At 35.6% G+C, this 23,871-nt stretch overlaps 2 pseudogenes; one reads left to right on the plus strand and one right to left on the minus strand.

Annotated features, from left to right (window-relative positions):
- Positions 1 to 17,060: 17,060 nt before the first annotated feature.
- LOC110289017 (olfactory receptor 8G18-like) lies at positions 17,061 to 18,030 on the minus strand (annotated as a pseudogene).
- Positions 18,031 to 19,102: 1,072 nt separating this feature from the next.
- Positions 19,103 to 23,572, plus strand: LOC110289016 (eIF5-mimic protein 2-like; annotated as a pseudogene).
- Positions 23,573 to 23,871: the final 299 nt, after the last annotated feature.

Consider the following 23,871-nt stretch of genomic DNA (forward strand, 5'->3'; position numbering starts at 1 on the left):
AGAGACTGGTTATGTAAACAGGTTCCAGTATTTTGCTGCATTAAAGAAACATAACTCAGTGACAAAGACTAGGCATACCCCAGAGTAAAAAACTCAAGAAAAATTCCAAGGAATTGCTTCCAAGAAACAAGCTTGAGCAGCCATTATAATATCTAATAAATTAGATTTTCAACCAAAAGATAACAAGAGACAGGGAAGGACACTTCACACTCATCAAAGGAAAAATCCACAGAAAATGAACACTTAAATATGAACATCTATGCCCCAAATGCAAGGGTACACATATACCTTTTTCTAGGAAGTTCATGGAACCTTCTCCAAAATGGGTAATAAAATCAGACACCAAAGAAGCCTAACAAAGACTAAAATAATCCTATGTATTCTATCAGTTCACCACAGACTAAGGCTGGACTTCTGTAACAACAACAACAAACCCAAAGTAAAACAAAAACAAAACAAAACAAAAACAGAAATCCCACATATTAATGGAAATTAAATGACTCTCTACTGTATGATAACTTGATCAGCAAAGAAATAACTAAAGAAATTAAAGACTTTCTAAAATTCAATAAAAATTAAGGTAGAGCATACCCAAACTTTTGGGACAAAATGAAAGCAGGGCTAAGAGGAAATTTCATAACACTAACTGCCTTTATATAGAAATTACAAAGGTTCTACATTAGTAGCTTAATAGCACATCTAAAAGCTCCAGAAGAAAAACAAAAAGCAAGCACACCCAAGAGGTGTTGAAGGCAAGAAATAATCAAAATCAGGGCTGAATACAACCAATTAGAAACAAAGAGAAGTATACAAAGGATTAAGTAAACTAAGAGCTCATCCTTTAAGAAAATAAAAAAAGATAAATAAACCCTTAGCCAAAATAACTAAAGAACATGGAGACAGTATCCAATTTAACAAAATCACGAATAAAAATGGAGACATCACAACAGAAACTGAGGAAATTCAAAAAAATATCAAATCTTACTACAAAAGCCTGCACTCAACAAAACTGGGAAATCTAGATGAAATAGATGATTTTCTAGAAAGATATCACTTAACAAAGTTAAACCAATATCAGGTAAACCTTAGTGATTACAGGACATAGTCATGTAATCACTAAGAAAATAGAAGCATTTATTAAAAACCTTCCAACCACCAAAAGCCCAAGGCCAGATATTTTTAGTACAAAATACTACCTGAAGTTCAAAGAAGATTTAATACCAAGACTCCTCAAACTATTTCACAAATTAGAAACTTACAAAATAGGAAAACTACATAATTCATTCTATGCAGCCACAGTTACTCTGATGCTTACATCATACAAAGACCCAACAATATAAAGAATGTCAGAAAATTTTGCTTGTGAAAATTGATGCAGAAATACCCAGCAAAATTCTTGCAAACCAAATCCAAAAATGTATCAATACCATCATTAACCAAGGTTAAGAAGGCTTTATTCCAGGGATGCAGACATGGTTCAATATATGAATACCCATCAACATAATCCACCATATATACAAACTCAAAGAAAAAAATCACATGATCATCTCATTAGATTCTGAAAAAGCCTTTGACAAAATACAACACCCCTTCATGTTAAAAAACTTGGAGATACTAGGAATTTATGGCACATACTTATACATAATGAAAGCTATATATAGCAAACCAACAGCCAACATCAAATTAAATGGAAAGAATCTAGAAGCAATCCCCTGAAAATCAGGGACAAGAAAAGGCTGCCCCAGTCTCTCCCTATCTATACATTATAGTACCCAAAGTTCTAGCTAGGGCTATTAGACAAGAAACAAGATCAAAGAGATAGAAATCATAAAGGAAGAAATCAAGGTAGATTTGCAGATGATATGAATAACATACATAAGGAATGCGAAAATTTTTACCAGAGAACTCCTACAGCTGATAAAAAGTTTGGCAATGTAGCTGGATATCAAATTCACTCAAATAAATCATTAGGTTTCCTTTATAAAAATGATAAATAGAAAGAAACTAGAGAAACAAAACTCTTTATAATAGCCACAAATAATATAAAATACCTTAGTCTAACCCTAACCACACAAATGAAATTTCTGCATGTAAACAACTTCAAATCTCTGAAGAAAGAAATCAAAGACCACAGAAGACAGTAAAACATCCCATGCTAATGAAATGGTAAGATTAGCATAGTAAAGATTGCTTTTCTACCAAAAACAATCTATAGATTCAATGAAATCACCATTAAAATGCCAACACAATTTTTCAAAGACATGGAAAGAACAATTCTCAACTTCATATGGAAAAGCAAAAGAAGAAGAAGGAAAAAAACAAAAACCAAAACCTAAGATAGCAAAAATAATAATAATAATAATAATAATAATAATCTGCAGAATAAAAGAACATTTGGGGGAAATCACTATCCTTCAACCTCAAGCTGTACTATAGAGAGAGCAATAGTAAGAAAAACCACATAGTATTGGTACAGAGTCAGACAGATCAATCAATGGAATAGAATTGAAGACCCAAAAATAAATCCACACACCTATGGACACTCATTTGTCAAAGAAGCCAAAACCATACAGTAGAAAAAAGAAATAACCTTCAACAAATGTTGCTGGCCTAACTGGTGGTCTACATGTAGAAGAATGCAAATTGATCCATATCTATCACATTGTACAAAGGTCAAGTACAAGTGGACCAAGGACCTCAGAATAAACCCAGATACATTAAGTCTAATGTAAGAGAAAGTAGGAAATAGCCTCAAACACATTGGCACAGGGGAAATTTTCCTGAACAGAACACCAATGGCTCAGGCTGTAAGACCAACAAATGATAAAGCGGACCTCACAAAATTGCAAAGTTTGTATAAGGCAAAAGACACCATCAATAGGACAGTGACAAACTACAGATTCAGTAAGATCTTAACTAACCCTTCATTACATACTGAGCTAAAACATACTACATACTCAAGAAATTAGACTCCAAAAAATCCAACAACCTAATCAAAAACTGGGATACAGAGCTAAACAGAGAGTTATCAACAGAGGAACATTAAATAGATGAGCACTTAAAGAAATGTTCAGCACTCTTAGTCATCAGGGAAAGGCAAACCGAAATGACCTTGATACTGCACCTTACACCCATCAGAATGATTAAGATAAAAATCTCAAATGATAGCACATGCTTGCAAGGGTGTGGAGAAAGAAGAGCAATCCTTCATTCCTGATGGGATTGCAAACTAGTATAACCACTCTGGAAATCAATCTGAAGATTCCACAGAAAATTGGAAATAGATCTATGTGATGAACAAACTGTACTTCCCCTTGGTGTATGCCCAAAGACACTCCACCTTATCACAAGAACACATGCTCTACTATCTACTATGTTTATAGCAGCCTTCTTTGTAATATCCAGAAGCTGGAAACAACACAGATGTCCCTCAAACGAAGCATGGATACAAAAACTCTATTTCATTTCACGGTGTAATACTATCCAACTATTAAAAACAAAGACATCATGAATTTTACAGTTAAATGGATGCAAATAGAAAATGTCATCCTGAGCAAGTTAACCCAGGTAAGTGAATATTAGCCAAAATTACCTGAATGATACAACTCATAGATCATCTGAAGCTTAACAAGAAAGAAGGCCCAACTGTACATAATTCAATTCCAGTTAGCAGGGGAACAAAATAATCACAGGAAGCAGAAGAAAGGGGGGACTTGTGTGGGAGACAGGAAAAGTGGGGCAGGCTCAGGTACAGGGGAGACAGAAGAGAAGCCTAGAGAGTTAGGAGAAAAGGAAATATGCAACAGTTGGGAATGGGTCAGTGAGAATCACTAGAAAATCCTAGAGACCTGGGATGTTAAATAGGACTCAATAGAGATGGCATTAGCTGAAATACCCAACTATTGTGAGATGTAATCTGAAGATATGACCTTTAGTGGAAAGACATGATCACCATTTGAGGTATGGGGCCACTCAATCATCTTCAAAATTTTTGACCTAGTATTGTTCCTGTCTAAAGGAGATGCAAGCACAAAAATGGAGCATAGACTAAAGGAAAGACTGTCCAGTGACTGGCACAACTTGGTTTCTATCCCATGGGCAGGCACCAAAAACTGACACTAACTTATATCATGTGTGTGTCCTTGCATTTAAAAATATTCCAATGGTATCTTAAAAAAATTGAAACAGCAATGCTATAAAATATCAAATTTCCAACAAATATTCAGAATTAATTCTAATAAAACATAATGTTTCAAGTCAGGGAAGAAACCCTCAGATATGGATCAACAATTTTACAGTCTGCTCATTTGATCCTGTTAAATTCTTCATGCATACAGCCCCCTCCTTCTGTGATGTACATAATTGGCTGCTTACAGTACCTAGAGTATATTATAGTTACTTGTTATCTACATTTTATAACGCTCATTATTGTATTTGAAAGAGAATCACCATGCACTTTTTCTTTGTTATCTGGTAAATATATAATCCCTTCTATATCACATTAAACCTATTGCTGACATGGTGGAATTCTCCAAAATCTTGTAAAGGATTTATACTTTCTACAATGTGCTTAAAAAGTTGAAAGTTATGAACTACATGCTTCCTTGGGAAATAAACTATACTACTAGCCAGATGACCTTTTGGACTTATTTGCCAGTCCCCTCATTAATACATGTCTGACACATTATAGGTTTTATGATACTTTTAAGAATAAATGAGTAATTAGATGAAGGAATGGAAATATTCAGCCTCTTTGATTTCTTACAATGATTGTTCCAGTTCTTATAGTCCCAAATAAAATGCATGATTACATGAGAAATGCACACTACCTTACTTCTCCTGAAATATTCAATATCAAATTTTATTTGCTGCTTGCCAATGGCATTAATACTGGGATGGGGAGAAACAGGCACCAAACATTCTTCAGTTAGTGTCTAAAAGAAAAGACCTAGTCCTCAATATCAACAGTACCTTTGACCCTGGTCTGCATCTCAAGTCTCCCTCTCCCAGGACTCACCTGGTCTGTGTATCTGCAGCTTCAATTTCACACCCACAGTCAACTGAGCAGTTATGAAGTTCTTTCCTGAGTTTAACTTCTGGTATTGTTTGCTGTGAAATAAATAATTCCTTATGGACACTCATTATTCTAGAAATGTTCTAATGAGAAAAGTAAACAATTATCAGTGCTAATTCCCCAATTGCCAAGATATTCTAAAATGATTTCCTGTAATTTCTAAACTTTCAACTCCTAAAAATGATTTTGTATGTGAAACACGGGAGAGCTATGTGAAAATGATCCAGCATGTGTTGGTGGGTGTGAGATTCTATACATTTCTTAGGGGCCTTTGGATGATAAAACAGACAAAGCCCACAGTGAGGTAACCAGGTTTTAGAGAAACAATGAGTTGTCTGATGAGTTATATGATATTTATTTTAAGTTTAACATTATTTAAATAATAAATATATTCACAGGATTCTTAACAGTTTCCCTAAGAACAAAAACTGCCTTGCTTTCTTCTTCATTTAAGAAGACATGAAAACTAAAGAAAGGTCTAAATGAAAGAGATGGGGGCACCATTGTGACAATAGAAGGAATTATTTCAGGACTAAATATGTCAAAACCAGAAGAACCTAAATTCTTAAACTATCAAAGTAGTTTGTAAGACTAATGTGTCTTCTTTGATAACCAATTTAATATACTTTAAATAATTCATTCCTTATTTTTCTTGTGTAAGCATTAAAAATAATAAATTCTCAAATTAATGGAGAGCATACAAAATATAATTAGAATTTTATAATATTCAACACAACACTTTAATGGTCTATAGAAATTCAAAATATCTTTGAGGATAATTTTCATAGGAAAGACTCATTGAAAACAAGCATGCATTCATAAATTATTGCACTACTGTGCTTACTTTGTGTGAATAGTAACTTAGGTGAAATTTGGAAAATTTCAGAAAGCCATTTACATAATAGAATGTAGGTTATAGTAAAATATTTGAAAATTATCAAATAATAGTTTATTTAATGTATGGTAACTATCTTCAAGTGTTCTGCAAATATTGTTTTTAAACTGTGTTAGTCTCTGTTTTACATTCTTTATGTATTTATTTTTATTAATATACATTACTTTTTGTACATATATATGCATATATTATACTCCAATTAATATGATATTTTTCATGAAAATTTGAGGCTTCTAATATATTGTATATTAGAAATTGGTCAATTTTGTCATTTCATTGAACTAAAAGACCTGGAAAACTTGTATGTGACCAAATATGAATAATATATAATGGATAGTTTCTACTTCTATCTTCTGGTGGACTGTTGCATTTGTATTAGTAATAAGGTTAAATCTGAGTTATCAGGTACAAATTCATTCGTCTCTAAAACAATTCTTTCTACATATAAATAATCAGTGATTATACTAATAATGTCAGGATAATCTAATAATACCATAAAGATTGAATATAATTCTGACTTTTGAACTTAGGTATGTAGGCTCATGAGCACCTTGCTTATTTGTCTAATTTATAACATGTCATTACCATCTTCTTTGAATCCTGATAGAATATTGATACCTCTGGAATTGGTGTTCTCTTTATGATACATGGAAGAATCCAATGAGTTCCTTTTGTAAATTGTATATGTTTGCTTTTCAGATATTTATTGTTAGTCTCACCAAAGTAATTAATACAAGATCTTTTCTGATCTTCATTGATCACCCCCAATGGCATAATCTCAGCATTTATAAAAGATACCACAATTTCAGCTGAATCTTTTCCTGACAATTGGTGAAATCTTACTCTTCCTTATTTTATAATTAACTCAGAAATCTTTACTATATATGTCTTTGATTTTTTACTTTGTTTATGAGTTAAAAAAAATCCATATCTTCTCTTTACAAAATGAACCCAGTAGAAGAATGAGTTGAAGGTAAAAATGGTCAAAATATGAGCAACTTTAGGATCAATTTGATCCACCTATTCATATTTCAGTCTTTGTTCTACAAGAGTTAATTTTTTCTGCTTTAGTTGTTAGAAATCTTGGACAGTTTAAATTCAAATCTATTGTAATGTTTGAAACACCTTACACAACTCTTATGTACTTAATGAAATTGTAAGCCTTAGACAGTTAAGATCTCCCATTCATTTTTGAAAATCCTTAAGTGTTCTCAATTGGTATACATATATACCAATTGAGATATATAATTTGTTAGTTGCTTTTGTAACCCAAATAACTAAGTGAATTGCCTCTTTGTATTTTTTCTAGAGCACTCTGTGAACCCCCCATGGCAGAAGCCAACAGAATGTCATTCTTATAATGATAAATATTAGACTGAGTGAATTGCTATGAATAACTTATAATGATTGTTGCAGAAAACACTGACTTCAATTTGGACTCTTTAACATTATCTATGGTAGTACCTTCCAGTGTTATCTCTTTAGAGAATGACGATTATTCAAAATAGGTGCTGAATAGCAAAACTTTCCCTATCCTGCTCATGCAAGGGTATAGTGAAAGAGCAATATTTCAAGTCAATTATTACTATAGGCCATGATCTCTGTAACAAAGACAATAAAGGAAGTCCATGCTATAAAGTTCTCATTGGTTAAATTACTTTGTTAACTACTGTTAAATCTGTTATCACCTTCATTTTCCTGATTTCACTTTTACAACAAATACAGGGAACTTCCAAGTTCTGGTAAACTCTTCTATATGTTTATCCTCCTGATATTCCTTTACCAATTGTTTAAGTGCCTGCAATTTTTCCTCTGTTAGGGGCCACTGCTCTTACCATGCAGGTCTGTTTGATAACCATTTTAGGAGCAAGGCTGTTGGCATGTCAACAGTGGCTCCTTCTATAAATTTGAAAATACAAGCCCTGTGATGCCTGCTTTTGGATCATAGGCACTGCTTATGGTTTTTTAACTCACGCACACCAAACTTTTAACAGGAACATCTACCATATCACACATTATGTCCTCATTTACTTTACCTGGAATTGCAGGATTATTAATTTGAATACCCCCTTGTTGTAAAAGATTCCTTTCCATGAATTTAAGGGAATGTCAGCCATGTAAGCTTTCAACTTCCCCATTTTTCCTTCTTTTCTGAGAGTTAATCCATCCGACAATTATCTTATTCGTGATACTTTACCAATTCCCATAAACTACATGTAAATCCTCTTAAGTAGCCAATCCAAATTCCAAGATTTTTGGCAAAATATACTAGCATCAGCTCCTGTATCTATTAAACATCCTATGTCAATACTATTCATATGCACCATTAATTTGGGTCTCTGATCTTTAACCAATTTTTTACCAGAATACATATATTCCAGTATTCCCAAAACCTCTTGTCTTTTATTACTGGAGTGGCCTTGCCCTTAATATAAGGAAGCAACAACACTTGAGCAATTTTATCCCCTGCCTCAGTGTGCATCTTTTTTCTCACATATGCCATGATTCTAACTTTTTCCTTGCTATGCCTATTTACTATAAAGTGATACACAATAAATCCTTGAAGAAAATAACACACTTCTTCACAGATTATTCCCAGTGTTCCTGAGGGCAAAGAACTATACACCCCAGTGGTTAACTTGTAATAGTCAACGTCTATTGATAGGGTAAGAGGCATAAATGTGTCCAGATCAAAAGCTTCACCCACTTCTATATTATATATAAGATCATAAATAATTACTTTTGATTTTCTTGCCTGCTTGGTACTTTGTGGCTGCTCAAATTAGTTGGGTGACATTGTTTATTGTGGGGCCTTGAGCTGACAGGCCCCCTCTGTTCATTTCCCAAGGATAAGAGGTTACGTGCTATGTCACCCTTGTATCATCTTGGATCAACAATCCTTTTCCCAATGTTTTCTCTTTCTACAGTGGCTAAAATACTTTGGAAACCTTTGTGATTCCTAGTAGCCAGAACATACTTGTTCTCTTCTATGAACACAATATTCTCTAGCTTCAATGTTTCTGCTATATTGAGCTCTGAATTTCTAGTTTTACAATTTCTTGGAAATAATCAAATTTATCACAATTCAAGCATTGGGAATTTTTATTTCTAAGACTCCTAGCTATTGCTTGCCACGTGATGCTCCTGAAAACTAATACCAGTTGTCTCTCTTATCTATTCATCTGCTGGGACTCGGTGTGCTTTCAATGATTTGATTTCTCAGTTTCATTCAGTATTCTCATTTTCAAGTGCCAATATTTCCATCAATGACTCTCAGGTTTCAGTGTCTGGTATGGCTCTATGTGCAGCTAAGCTTAATCTCTGTAAGTTATCAGTGAAAGTTTCTGCATGTCCCTGTATTACCTTCGTAAATGCAGTAGATATTTTTCCATGGTTCCTCAATCATATCCCGGGTCCTTAAAGCTTCAACATAATAATATTCAATTATAACATCATCAGATTGGATTGTTCTTGTAAATCAGAGTGTATTTCACTGAGAAGTTGATTTTTAATAGCATTTATAACCCTCACTATATCCTTTTGTTCTATTTTTGTGACTTCATGCATCCACCATGATAACCATTGATATTGTTGCCCATCTAATTGTTGAATAGTTAACCCTTCCTATCTAGGGTGATAACTCTATTCTCCATATCCCATGTTTTAAACATTTCATTAATGAATGGAGAGTGCAATCCATACAATACTGAGACCTATTTAAAATTCTTTAGATATAGCATCTCTACCAGATGTCAGATGCATTCATTATAAGTAGGACCATGATCAGTTGCAGGCATGTGTCAAACAAAGAATGGGAGGGTGAAGATACTCCTATAGACACAAAAAAATCCTGTGGTGTTGCACTCAGCTGAACACTATCTCTTGTAACTATACCATCTTCTGCTCTTACTGGCTTCTACTTTCACAGAGGTGCTCTGTGTACCTAGCATGAAAGTGCATGGATCAGGGGAAACTAATACTTTATCTGCCAGCCTGTTTTGTTTCCCTTTTATGTATCATGCCTGATCCCTGTTGTTCTTCTCCCACTGGCTCTACTTCATCCCAAGCACTTCTACCTCTAGTCAAAAACTTTGTAAATGCTTAGCCAAGTCTGGAATCTTCTCTTATATAAGAGAATTGCCATCTTTTCCCAATCCTTATTCAAAAGAATATACATGAACCAAAATGCACCCAACCCTGGAAACATGACTAGAGACCACCCAGGAGTCATAGCTGCTATTTTGCCAACCTCTTTAAAGAACATTGCTAACCTCTGAAGCAGAATTACCCATTATGCCTAAGCCACTTTGATTGTCACATTTAAGCTTAGATTTTTCACGACCTACTTTAATAAGGATTCTCAAATGCTTTCATCCCCCTTCTAGCCCACTTTCCAAAGGGAGGGGAGAAAAGATGGTAAATAGGACAAGGGGCTATTGTCCTATTGTCTTGTCTAAAAGTACTTCATTGGCATGATTCCAATTTTCATTTGCCAGGATACCAGCAGTCTACTTCAGTAGTGTTAAGATACCAAAATTCCAGTTCAAAAGTGTCACCAAACATGAATCATCAAGAGTGATATGATCCAGTAGAAACTACTCAATAGTCTTGAGTCGGTGGGAGCAACTAGAAACAGCTGTAATGCCAGAACATTATCTGCCGTGCTTTTCTCAAATAAGGGAATATAGATGAAGATGTGAGATCAAGGAAGGGTTGCACACCTAGCTATACAAGCCCCATGTCACTGTCTCTTGAGTCCCACTTATACTCTCTGTGAACATCACATGTCCTCTCATGGGTCTTTCCTCAGAAAAATATCTCACCAGAGAAACTTGAATATCTAAGAAGAACCTAAAGAAAAGTTCAATGTCATTAGTTATCATGGAAATGCAACTAAAAAGACTCTGAGATCCCACCTTATATCAATCAAAATGGTTAAGAGCTAAAATTCAAGGGTCAAAACATTCTGGTAAGATTGTAGAACATGGGGAACACTCCTTCATTGCTAATGAGAATGCAAACTTGCATAATCACTCTGGAAATCCATCTGTTGGTTTCTTAGAATATAAAAATAGCTCTATCTCAAGACACTGCTTTATAGCTCCTGGGCATATACCCAAAATATACCACCATTCCAAAAGGACACTTGCTCAACTATTTTCATAGCTTTATTCACAATAGCCAGAAACTGGACAAAACACAAATGTCCCTCAACTAATGAATGGAAAAAGAAAATATGGTTCATTTACTCAATGGAATACTACTGAACCATTAAAAAGAAGGACATCATGGATTTTTTAGGCAAATGGGAGCAACAAGAAAATATCATCCTGAGTGAGATAATCCAGACCTAAAAGAACATACATGATATGTATTTCTTTATTATTGAATATAAGCCATGAAGTACAAGATAACCATGTCATAATCAACGGACTCAAAGAAGCCAAATAACAAGAAGTGCTGAGGAGATAGAATCTTTCTCAGCAGGGAAAAGAAAACAGATATTGGAGGTCTCTGAATTAAGTGTGAGAGGCAATGTGGAAGGGAATGAAGAAAGGGTAGTGAGACTGGGCAAGGCAATCTCTAGGACATACAACTGACTTTAAATGGGGCAGACTCCAGGGGGGATCTGGGGTAATTTAGCTGAGACTCTTAGAACTTCTGGATTCAGAAGTAGCTAGCTATCTTCTCCAGATAAGACTCCCAATGGAGATTTGGACAGCAGAGAGTCCATCACAAATCTTTTACATGTGCCCTGACCACAAGATGTGGGAAAAAGATAGAGTAGAAATGGAGGGAATGTCCAACCAATGAATTCCCTGAATTGAGAACAATCTCATGGGCACTAACCAATCCCTGGCACTATTAATGATACTCAGTTATGCTTGTAAGGAGTAACTTAGCATAACGGTGTTCTGAGAGGCTCCACTCAGCAGCCAATAGAAAGCAATGTAGAGACCCACAACCAAACATTAGATGGGGCTCATAGAGTCTTATGGAAGAGTTGAAAGAGTGATAGAGAGACTAGAAGATGGAATCCACAGGAAGAAAAATAAAGTCTACCTGGACCCTTGCAGGCTCAAAGAGACTGAATCACCAACCAAATAATGAACACAGGTTAGATCTATGCCCCCTGCACATATTTAGTAGAAGACCAGCTTGGTCTCCAACAAAAGGAAGAACAGCTTTTCCTGAATATGTTGCCTGCTGGTCTGTCTATGAATCAATTTCTCCTAAGTGGTCTGGATTTCCTGGCCACAGTTGGACAGGATGTGCCTAGTCCTGCAGCAATTTAATGTGGGTAGGGAGGGAGGGGAGTGGCTGTTACCTAGAAGGTGAATGTGCCTTCTCAAAGAAGAAAGAGAAGAAGTAGTCAGGGAGTTTTTATGTGAAGAGGTACTGGGATTAGAAGAGGTACTGATATTGGGATGCAAAGTGAATTTTTAAAAAATGATGGGATCAGAATAAGATGTGGGGAGAGACTGGTGAGATGGCCAGATGGCAATGAGAATGAATGGTAATCTACAGCTGTCTTGGGTGTGGGATGGGGACATCTCAAGAACATACCAGACACTTGGGACAGAGGACACTCCTATGAATCAATGGGATGACATTAGCTGAAACTCACAACAGTAGGTACATAGATCCTCAATTAGCCACCTCCTGTAATCAGGAACAAACCAGAGTGGAAGGATAGGGACACCAACATACTCACAAAACTTTTGACCTAATATTTATCTTGTCTATAAGAAACACAGGGACAAGGGGATGGAAGAGAGACAGAAAGAATGACCAAGCAATAACCTGCCCAACTAGAGACTCATCCCATGGGCAAGCATCAATCCATAACACTATTAATGATACTCTGTTATGTTTGCAGAAAGGAGCCTAGCATGGCTGTCCTTTGAGATGTTCTGTCCTGCACCTGACTCAGACAGATGCAGACGCCCATAGCCAAACACTGGATGGAGCATGAGGACTCTATTTTTTAAATTATTTTATTTATTTACATTCTAAATGTTGCCCTACTTTCAGGTTCCCTCCCTAAAAATTATTCACCCCCTCACCCAACCCTTTTGCCTCTGAGAAGGTGCTTTTCCCATCCACCCACTCTCCTAGCCCACCCGAGTTCACCACTGCATCCCCTTTCCCAGGGGCATCAAGTCTCTACAGGTTTAGGGGCATCCTCACCACATGAGGATAGACAAAGCAGTCCTCTGATACATATATACTAGGAGCCATGGACCAGCTCATGTTTGCTCTTTGATTGGTGTTCAGTCTCTGAGAGCTCTGAGGGTTCCTGGGTTAGTTGATACTGTTGTTCTTCCTATGTAGTTACCATCCCCTTCAGTTCTTTTAATCTTTTCTCTAACTCTTCAATAGTGGTCCCCAACCTCAGACCAATGATTGGCTGTAAGTATCTGAATCTGTCTCAGTCAGCTGCTGGTAGAGCTTCTCAGTTCATGTCCTAATTGCTACTCTTCCTCTGGGTATTCCACTTCTGCAGTCAATCTCCCTGCAACACTCATGAAGTTGGTCAGTCAATGGACAGCCTTTCCTTCAGTCTCTGCTCTGTTTATGTCTCTGAATTTTTCTTTTAGACAGGAATAATTCTGGTTTAAATTTTGATGATGGGTCTAGCTATAAATGCAGCCAACCAATATTTCATATATTTTGGTCTTGCACACATCTTGTGCACACTGTCGCATCTTACCTAGTTGTGAACCTTGTAAGACACAATAACAACTAGATTAGACTGATATAACCACTGGTGAAAAGGTGGCCTGAAGTGTCAGGGAAACCAACCACTTCCTTACTTGTCTTAAGGCCCACTTCACAAAATGAAACCCATATATGGTACCAAAACCAAATCAAGGACCTCTCTCTTAGTAAGTAATAGACCCTAGGGAAGAACCTACTTTTCATATTGAATTATTGAAACTTTTGATGTACTAATTTCAAGTATAATAATGATGGACAAATCCTATAAGTTACATCTTGTCTTATTGATAATGCTACTCCTGCCTTGGGGTCATTATTCAGTGTAACAACACACTGCTTCAGAATCAGTATGCTTTTGATGTTAATATTTTCTTAGTGTCTTTCTCTGGTTATCATAATCACTGAAAAGTATGGGACAGTGGGACTTGCTTACTCTTCCAAATACTTTGGAATAGTTTTCTGTGTACATGTGCACTTCAAAAGGTAACTATTCCATAATGAGTATATTCTGCCTATTACTAATCATTATTATAAAATTTTACTTGACATTATTAAGATAAATGATTAAAATTGCATCTGCATAAGCCTTTGAAAGCATTGTCAAACAAAACACAAGAAATATTCAAATTAGTAAGTATACACAAAAAATCTTTTTTATGTATCTTTTTCCAGATTGCATTTAGTACGTCCCTTAAAAAGTCATATGATCAATTTTAGTTTAGAAATTCTGCCATCATTTTGAGAAATTTGGAATTATATGAAGCCAGATCCAACTAGAAAAGGCAATAAAACATATCCAGGGATTTTCCTCTAAAACCGGTCACTATAATGAGGCAGGCTATAAATAGAGCCAGGTTAATATGCCAAATCTATGACATTGTACTCCAAAAACAAAATAAAACAAAAAAAACAACAGCAACAACTTCACCTATATCAATTATTCAGGGTATTCTAGTTATGGATAAACCCCAACTAGCACAAAAAGCAAGTACTGTCTTCATCATCATTGTGAATACAGGTGCAAATGATTCTAAAGCCTCTGAAGCTGATTTATGAAAAGATTTGTAGAGGTGGGCATGTGGGTTATAGAGAAGAGATGAATGCTATATGACGATCTTGTTTAGCACTTTTCGTATATGCTCATAATAATAGAATGGCAATGGAAGCTGAAGCTTTAGAAGACCAATGAGAATTCCATTGAGAATTGAATTGCAAGACATTCCTTTTACATTCTCTTGACTGTCCGTCTAATTTATAGGAGGCTGAGAGTAAACATATCAGCAAGTTTATTTAAAAGTTTAATTGAGGAACTAGAACACCAAGCTCATCCTTAATATGATTAGAAACATCCTAAAACAAAAAGACCACATGAAGCTTTCAGATTTCAACCTACCACAGTGAAATGTGGGGAAATGGTAACTAACCCTAAATCATTGTTGACTGGATTACAAACTGATATGGCTAATATTGAAGTCTGTGTTGAGTTCTACATAAGTCACGAGAGAGAGAGAGAGAGAGAGAAATTGAGAATCTACCATATGAATATGCAATTCCACTCATGGCCTATGACCAAAGGATTGACATTATACAACATAGATTATGGTTGAGCCATGTTCACTGCACCTCTGGTCACAATAGCTAAGAGATGAAAATGAACTAAATGACCTACAACTGATGAAAACACAATGCAATTTTATTTAGTTACGAAAATATAAAATTTTGAAATTTTCATGTCAATAGATGGAGCTAGAAGATATTGATTGAGGTAACTCAGTGCCAGAAAGAAAAACAACACAAGACCTCCTTACTGCATGAACAGAATAAAGAAAAGTTTGTGGTGGGCATCTACAGTAGAGAGGGAGGTAGGGTCCAGGTGGTATGAACAGGAAAATAGAAATACTAGCTGAGACTTTACCTGGGGAGGGGGATGGGAAATCAATGGAGGAATAGGAGAAGGGAAAAGAACAATTATGTTTGAAAAAATCAATCAGAATTTATATAATTCTATGTTTACCAAAACACACACAAACACACACATGCACACACACACACACACACACACACACCTCACCCCAAACATTATATGCTATTGCTATTGCTCTCGCCCTTAAGTTGTGTCCCAGAAACTAAACGTAAATCTCTATTGCTGAAGACACTAGAGTATTCTGACACAGAACGAGGATGAATAAATCTGTATTTGAACAGAGGACTATTTGCTGTTGACTAGCTTTCATAACATGGAAAAATGAAATCCAAGGAGCCAAGGGAGGAAAAAATTTCATAATTGTATCCAGCTGTGACACAGATGAATCAAAATAATGATCAGCAAGTCAAGTTATACCTAAGATCCAATAATGCTAGTTATATTATAACAGTAAAAAGTAACTACTAAATTGATCTTAAGGCCTACTGAACAGGTGAAATTCTTGCCTGGGTCTATAAACATAGTCATCTATGAGTTTCTGATGAGATTATGAAACTTAAAAGAGATCTAATAAGGACACCTACACAAACTGGTATAATATCTAACTGCATACTTTGTATGTATTGAGACACCCACAGATAAATGTAACTCTTTTTACATCAGGTGGAAACAATTACAGAACTCCGTAATTGTTCTAAATTAATGGAACAATCTATGGTGGGGTAACAGCCACACTCACCCATGAACTATATAACTTCTTTCTTTAAAGCTTAGGTAACATTTGAGAAGAAAAGAAAAGAATATTCTACCAACTAGAGTACTAGTAGGCCCATGGTGACATTGTATCTTCTATGTACAACAGGGAAGTAGCACTGCACATCTCAATAATATAGTTTCCTAAACAAGAAACAAAACTTATTCCATATGATATACCAATGTAAGAGAGGGGAATATCGGCTCACACATTCTTGAGTAACTAATTATTGCTAACACCTGAAAATCCTATGGGAATATATGAAGGAAAGGAAAAGAGTTTACTATTTGAGAGAGAACAGGAAGATCATGTGAGAATGGCTGGTGGGATATGAGAAAAATGATTACAACATTTTCATATGAAGTTCTCAAAACCGAATTAAAATGAATAAAAAGTTACATTTGTGTTATAATTAGAAGTTTATAAATTTAAAGGAATATTTATCAAACATGAAGAATATGTAACTTGACTGGCAATCAGCTATGGGTATTAGCATTCATGTTATCCTTAACATTTGCCCACATTGTTCATTCTGCGAAATGTATGAGATATTAGGTGCATGAAATTTAATGTTGACAGTTTTAATTATCGAAAAATTATTGAAGTGTCAACGCAAACGAGTAAAAGTAATGACAGGGAGGATAAAATTAATAGTATCAATTCAATCTATATGTTTTTAAACACTTTTGCTCTAATTAATAATCTTCACATCACTTCTGCTTACATAAAAAAAAATTTTGTTCAAGAATTCTTTTCAATGCAAGAGTGACATCCTTATTCCTTAGGCTGTAGATCAATGGGTTCAACATGGGAACAACAGTAGTATAAAACACAGAGGACACTTTCCCTTGGTCCACCAAACTCACTGATGAAGGCTGTAAGTATGTGAAAGCAGTAGAACCATACAAGATAGCAACAGCAGAGATGTGGGAACTGCAAGTGCTGAAGGCTTTGAACTTGCCCTCACTGGAGCGAATACGGAGGATGCTGGCAATGATGAGGATGTAGGAAGTAATAACAGTCAGCATTGGGACACAGATGTTTACTGAACCAAAAATTAGAATCAATATTTCATTGATATCGGTATTAGAGCATGCAAGTTTCAACAGGGGAAAAAGATCACAGAAATAGTGGTTGATCACATCTAACTTGCAGAACTGAATCCTAATTATAAAGCCGGTGTTTACTGATGCACAGAACACAGCATAAATATACACCCCTGAAATCAAGGAACTGTAAATCTGATAGGACATGGTTACATTGTAACGCAGGGGATTACAAATGGCAACATAGCGGTCATATGCCATTACAGCTAATGTGTAGCACTCTGCAGTTCCAAAACTGATGAAGAAGTAGAGCTGAGCCATGCATCCAGGGTAGGAGATGAGGTTCTTCTTTGTCAGAAGGCTCACCAACATTTTAGGGGTAACAACTGTGGACTGACAGAAGTCAATGAAGGACAGACTGCTGAGGAAATAGTACATGGGTGTGTGCAAGTGGGAACTGAGCCCAATCAATGCAATCATCCCCAAGTTTCCTGCCACAGTGATCAGATAGATTGCTACAAATAGGAGGAAAAGGGGCAGCTGAACTTCTTGTTTCTCTGAGAGTCCAGCCAAGAAGAACTCAGTCACTATGCAATGGTTTGCTGCTGCCATGTTCTCCAATTATATCCTGAAGGAGTAAAACAATTGTAAACCTGTTAGAGTCACTTTATACCATCACTGAATTCAAGATTTAAGATTTTTTTGTGAATTCAAAACTATGTCTCTAAGTTGAGATGGAAAGTGGGTATTATTGTCAAAACGTGTCCCACTGTTTTGCAGAAACAAGCCTTCAGTAAACACACCGAATAATCATTGATCCAAAATCAACTTTCACAAAGGGATCTATGGAATTCTTGTTTTCAGACATTAACATTTTTCTAATTCTTAAGATTCATTGTCTGTAAATGCCCATGTGAATATTTCTTGCCATCTGGACCCTCCTTAGCTATAAGGACTGGGCACAAGGTAACACTAGGATTAAGACCTGGACACAGAGTAGTTGTTTTAAAGATTCACAGTCATTGTGACAGGATGAACAGAATCAATGTAAGGCCACACAGTCTGAGTACCAGCAAGGAAAGTGAAGTTCAGCACAAAGTTCACCCCATCGAAGGAACTATTGGCAGTTAAGAGAGTTCATATCAATTTTCTCTCAACGGGAAGTGCCAAACAAGTTTATAGTGTGACAGAGGGAGAGTGTGTGTGTGTGTGTGTGTGTGTGTGTGTGTGTGTGTGTGTAAGAGACAAATTGGTCACGATGGGAAAATAGTAAGAGGACTCAAAGCTGCATGGTGAGAAGGAGCATGGACCTGGGAAGAGTTGGGAGATAGAGAGTAAATATGATCAAAGTATGCTTATCAAATTGACAAGAAGTTAATAAAAATATTTTAAAGTGTAAGGGGATAAAAGATGTGACAAACCCACAGTGATTAAATTCATCTGCCAAACGGTTTATAGAGAGTAGAAAAATATTTGCATAAGTTTTAACATAAAGATAACAAATTTCTAAAGTAACTCATATTAATATTAAAACCTTATAAATAAAATACCTACAAAGTTAGTACATAAACAATAAACATGTATATTAACATATGCTCACAAAGATAAAATATCCATCAAATCAGAGTGAGATACTTTCATACATGAATGTTAGAACGGCTTTTGAAAAGTTGTGGCAATGCCAAACATGCATTTGGAAATCATCTATACACAGCACACAGCATATGTGAGTGGGGTGAAATATAAAGCCTTAAAACTTTGAAAAACTAGTTTGATACCCTAAGTATGAACACAGATCTTCTATGCACTTCAATTATGTTTCCCAGTATTCTTTCAGGATAAATAGAAATATTTGCCCACAGAATAATTGAGGTAAAATTATCTGGCAACATTATTCATTCATTAGTAAAGCTCTAGTAAGAAACCACCTAAAAATTCAATTGTACTTTTTGTATAGAATAGAATTCTAATTTTCATTTATAATGGAACAAATCTCTCATTCAGGCATTAGCATATATTTCAAAAGTGTGATATCATTGTAGTAGACACAAAAATAGATCTTTGAGTTTTATTGAGGTTGCACATAAATTATGTATATTTTCACAATCACTGTGAGTTCATATGTACAGCTGCCCTATGGTGTCTGAATGACATTGTTTTCATTTATTCATCCAGCATCTTTAGTGAATGGGTTCCCTCTTTTGGAGTTGTTGTCCAGTGAGATCCTTTCAATCTATGCAAAGAAATTACAGGATCTCCTTAAAATACTTAGTAAAACCATACAGCTCAATGGAATGATCTTTTTAAAAAGCCCTTGTGCTTGAACTACAGAGTATGGAGATATTAATATACTTGGCTGGCCCTGGAAGATAAGTCACTAATGGCTAGCTTTCATGAAGGTAGAAGAGACTATGAACACTAATCGAGGAAAGAACTGCACAACAATCTTATGCACCTCTAAACCATATGAGCTATGTTACCATATGAACTAGAAGGCATTCTCATTGGAACCATGATATCATAAACATCATGAAAGTATTGAAACTTCTCTTTACAGGATGAACCCTGTACTTGACACTATTATTAGACAAAGAGCCTGTTGGTTTTAAAACACTTTGAAATTTTATCGAAGCATTTTAAATATTTTGTATATGTATGTATATACATACATATACATATAGAGACAGTTTATTTTTAATTATATTTTGTAGTTATTTATGTGCACAATAACTTTTTGAATGGTATTCTAATATCTATTAAAGAAATCAAGTAATGCCTGCATTAAAACTTGTGATTAACTTTTTCTTTTCATTAAAAACAAATCTTAGAATATAGCAAATTGTACTATATTATTTGAGACCATCCTAATACACTATTACACAGATATGTGAAAGATCTCTGATGTATCTTCTCAGCTCAGGAGATTTTGAGCAGGAACACTGACAAGAGGACACAATGATACCTGATAGTTGAACCAATAAGCCTATAGTGACCACCATTTACCAAAGCTGTACCTTCTCTGAAGGCATTGTTAAGGTTTTTATTTCGTCTGTGTTCCATGAAGTTAGAAAGAACAAATTTAAAGCAATTATGTGAAATTTCAGGTTATGGTATTCACTGTGGAAGATCAGCTATGGAAAGGACATTGGCAAGGTGAAACAGAAGTTGACAAATGCTTGGAAAACATTTAAAGGTGATATAATGAGTATGCAGTTTATATATTTTAAGACAGTTGTGATTTTTGGAACCATAAAAATACATATTTTAATGATCATACTTTAATTGTGTTATTGTAAAGAGTGAAAAAGTCATTTATTCAAGCCTATGGAATATACTGTAGCCTAAATCTGATAATAATTGACATTTACACACCTGGAGGAACAATTCCCTATCATTTATTTGTAAAACCACAACTGTCTACTTAGTGGATCCTGGCACATTTTTTAAGCATACAAATCCTTCCTTTTGTGATGGACACATTTGGTTACTTAAGGTTCCTAGATTATATTATAGTTATTCATTGTATATATTTTAAAATGGTGTTTGTTCTCCTAGAAAGTATCACTGATAAGTTTTTCTTTGTTTTCAGGTAAATATACATTTCCTTTTATATCCTATCTAAAACTGTTGCTGACATGCTGTGGTTCTCCAAAAGTCTTGTAATAGATTCATCATTTCTACAACATATTCAGGATGTTGTAATTTCTGAACCTTGTAATTCCTTTGGAAATAAACTACACTACTAGCCAGATGATTCATAGTACTTATTTTCCAGTCTCCTCAGTAATACATTACTGCCAAATTACAGGCTTTTTATGGTACTTTTAATAATAAGGGAAATAGATGAATGAATGGAAGATATACAAATACCCGACTTCTGATCATGATTGATACAGCCATTATAGTCCTAAATGACAAGTGTAAAATAAGCACATTACCTTAATTCTCCAAGAGTACTCAATATCAAGTTTTATTTGCTGCTTGCCTATGGTACTAATCCTGGAATTGTAAGAAACAGGCACGCAGCATTCTACAATTTGTATTTAAAAGTCAAGGCCTCATCCTCAATGACAAGAGTACTTTTCAGACAGGTCTACATCTCAAGTCATCTTCTTCCAGAACTCACTTAGTTTGCAACTCTGCAGTTTCAATTTCACACTCATAGTCATCTGAGCAGTTGTGAAGCTCTGTCCTGAGTTTAATTACTTCAGGTATTCTACTTCATGAAATAAACATTCCCTAAGGATAGTCATTATTCTAGATATGTGCTCCTGAGAAAAATAAGCAATTATCAGTGACAATTCCCCAATTGTGAAGTTACTCTTTAAATGATTTCTTGTAATTTCTAAACTTTCAGCTCCCAATAAAGATTTTAACTGTGTGAATCACTGAAGAATTGTGTTTTAATGCTTACTGTGCTCCAACAGGTGTTGGTGTGTTTGAGATTGAGTAAATTTCTTAGTCTCCTTTATTAACACAACAGACAGAACACACAGTGAGATTATAAAGTTTAGAGGAAAAATGCCTTTCCTGATGAGTTATATGGTACTGATTATAAGTTTACTATTGTTTAAATAATAAATCTATTCCTATAAATATTATTAACAGTTTCCCTAAGAACTAAAACTGCTTTGATCTTTTCCTAATTTAAGAAACCCAGAAAACCAATATATGGGTCTAAAGAAAAAGAACTGGGATACCCATGTGACTATAGCTGTAGTTGAGATATTTCAGAAATAAAAAGTTAGAGGGGGATGAAGCCTCTTCCTCTCCTCCTGCTCCTGTTCTGGTCAGAGAGGTGATGGTGCCACAGTTGCAGCCAGCTCAGGAATTTCTGGCTCTTTTCTTCACCTTAAATTGGGGTGTCTTTTATGAATAATTGACAGCAAAACCCAACACTATCAGGCCAGTGTTTTAAAACTAGAAAAATAAAAGAGATAAAAAAGAGAGTTTTGACCCTACCCAGTTTCAAGACTATATTATTTGAAGCTTAATTGAAACGGGTACTGATTTGGAAATAGTAGCTATGTTTCTTGGTTCTTCTGGAGCAAAACTTGACTACTGACATCCGCCTTTATGCAGAAACACTCTTTGACTTTCTGGAAGTACTGCATTGTGTTAATGTACCACATTTTCTGTATTCATTCCTCTGTTGAAGGACATCTGAGTTCTTTCCAGCTTTTGGTTACTATAAATAAGGTTTCTATGAATATAGTAGAGCATGTATCCTTGTTATATGTTGGAGAATCTTTTGGGTATATGCCCAGGAGTGGTATAGCTGGATCCTCATGTAATAAATACTATGTGCTCTTTTCTGAGGAAGTGCCAAACTGATTTCCAGAGTCGTTGTACCAGCTTGCAATCCCATCAACAATGGAGGAATGTTCCTCTTTCTCCATATCCTCACCACCAACAGCTGTCACCTGAGTTTTTGATCTTGGAGGTTTCAGCAGCTCTTGCTGTAAAGCTCCTTAAATCATGGATAAATGAAAAAGATATCAGTGCAGTTTTTGCAAGTCTTCAGAAAGTCAGCATGGACAACAGACTGATGAATCTGTTACTTGCCAACAAAGTGTTGTGTACTTTACTAAGTATTTCACTGAAGCAGCAATAAAAGAATTCTCAAAGTATTCCACAACCAGCCAACCATTGGGCCTCTGAAGGAACTCCAGAAGGAACTTCAGGAGCAGGTGTCCCACTGTGACGCATTCAAGGGCATAAATTATATGTAAAAGAGGAGATGAAAAAGATAGCATCCCAGAATCAGTGATCTTTGGGATAGTCTCGTCCAGTGTGATGAGCACTGTGAAATGGAATAAAAAAGGAGAATCTTATACCAGAACAAGCCATCAAGCACTTGAAGCAATACAGTTCTCTCCTTGCTGCCTTCACTGCTAAAGGTCAGTCTGAGCTGACTCTGTTACTGGAGATTCAGGAGTATTGCTATGCCAACATTCACTTCATGAAAGCCTTCCAAAAAATAGTGGTGCTTTTTTTTATAAAGCTGAGTTCCTGTGTGAAGATCCCATTCTGAAGTGGTACAAATACACACATGTTGCAAAGGGAGAAAATATCTTCTTTGAGCACGAAAAAGATTGTAGAATGGCTCAAAAATATTGAGGAGGAATCTGAGTCTGAAACTGAAGAAGGTAATTGAATTTTGAAACAACATCCTCAGTAAAGCAAACAGGAGTTGTAGATAAAATGTCCTAGTTTGCCCAGACCCATGAGACAGTCTACAGGGATTTGGAGGGCGGGCACCTGGAAGAGAATGGGGGACAAGAAAAGCACATAACAGACAGCAAGTCAAGAGGTCTGATCAAGCTGACAAATTTTTATTTTTCCCCCACAGGTTATATACTCATTGGAGCAGGAAGGGGGATGGAGTGGTGTCGTTTTGTCTATGGGTAACGCACCTAGTCCCAGGAACAGGATATTGACTGGGTAAACAGTTCA

This window comes from Mus caroli, unplaced genomic scaffold, assembly GCF_978045245.1.
Source record: "Mus caroli unplaced genomic scaffold, Mus_caroli_1 scaffold_11, whole genome shotgun sequence".
NCBI classification, from domain to species: Eukaryota; Metazoa; Chordata; class Mammalia; order Rodentia; family Muridae; genus Mus; species Mus caroli.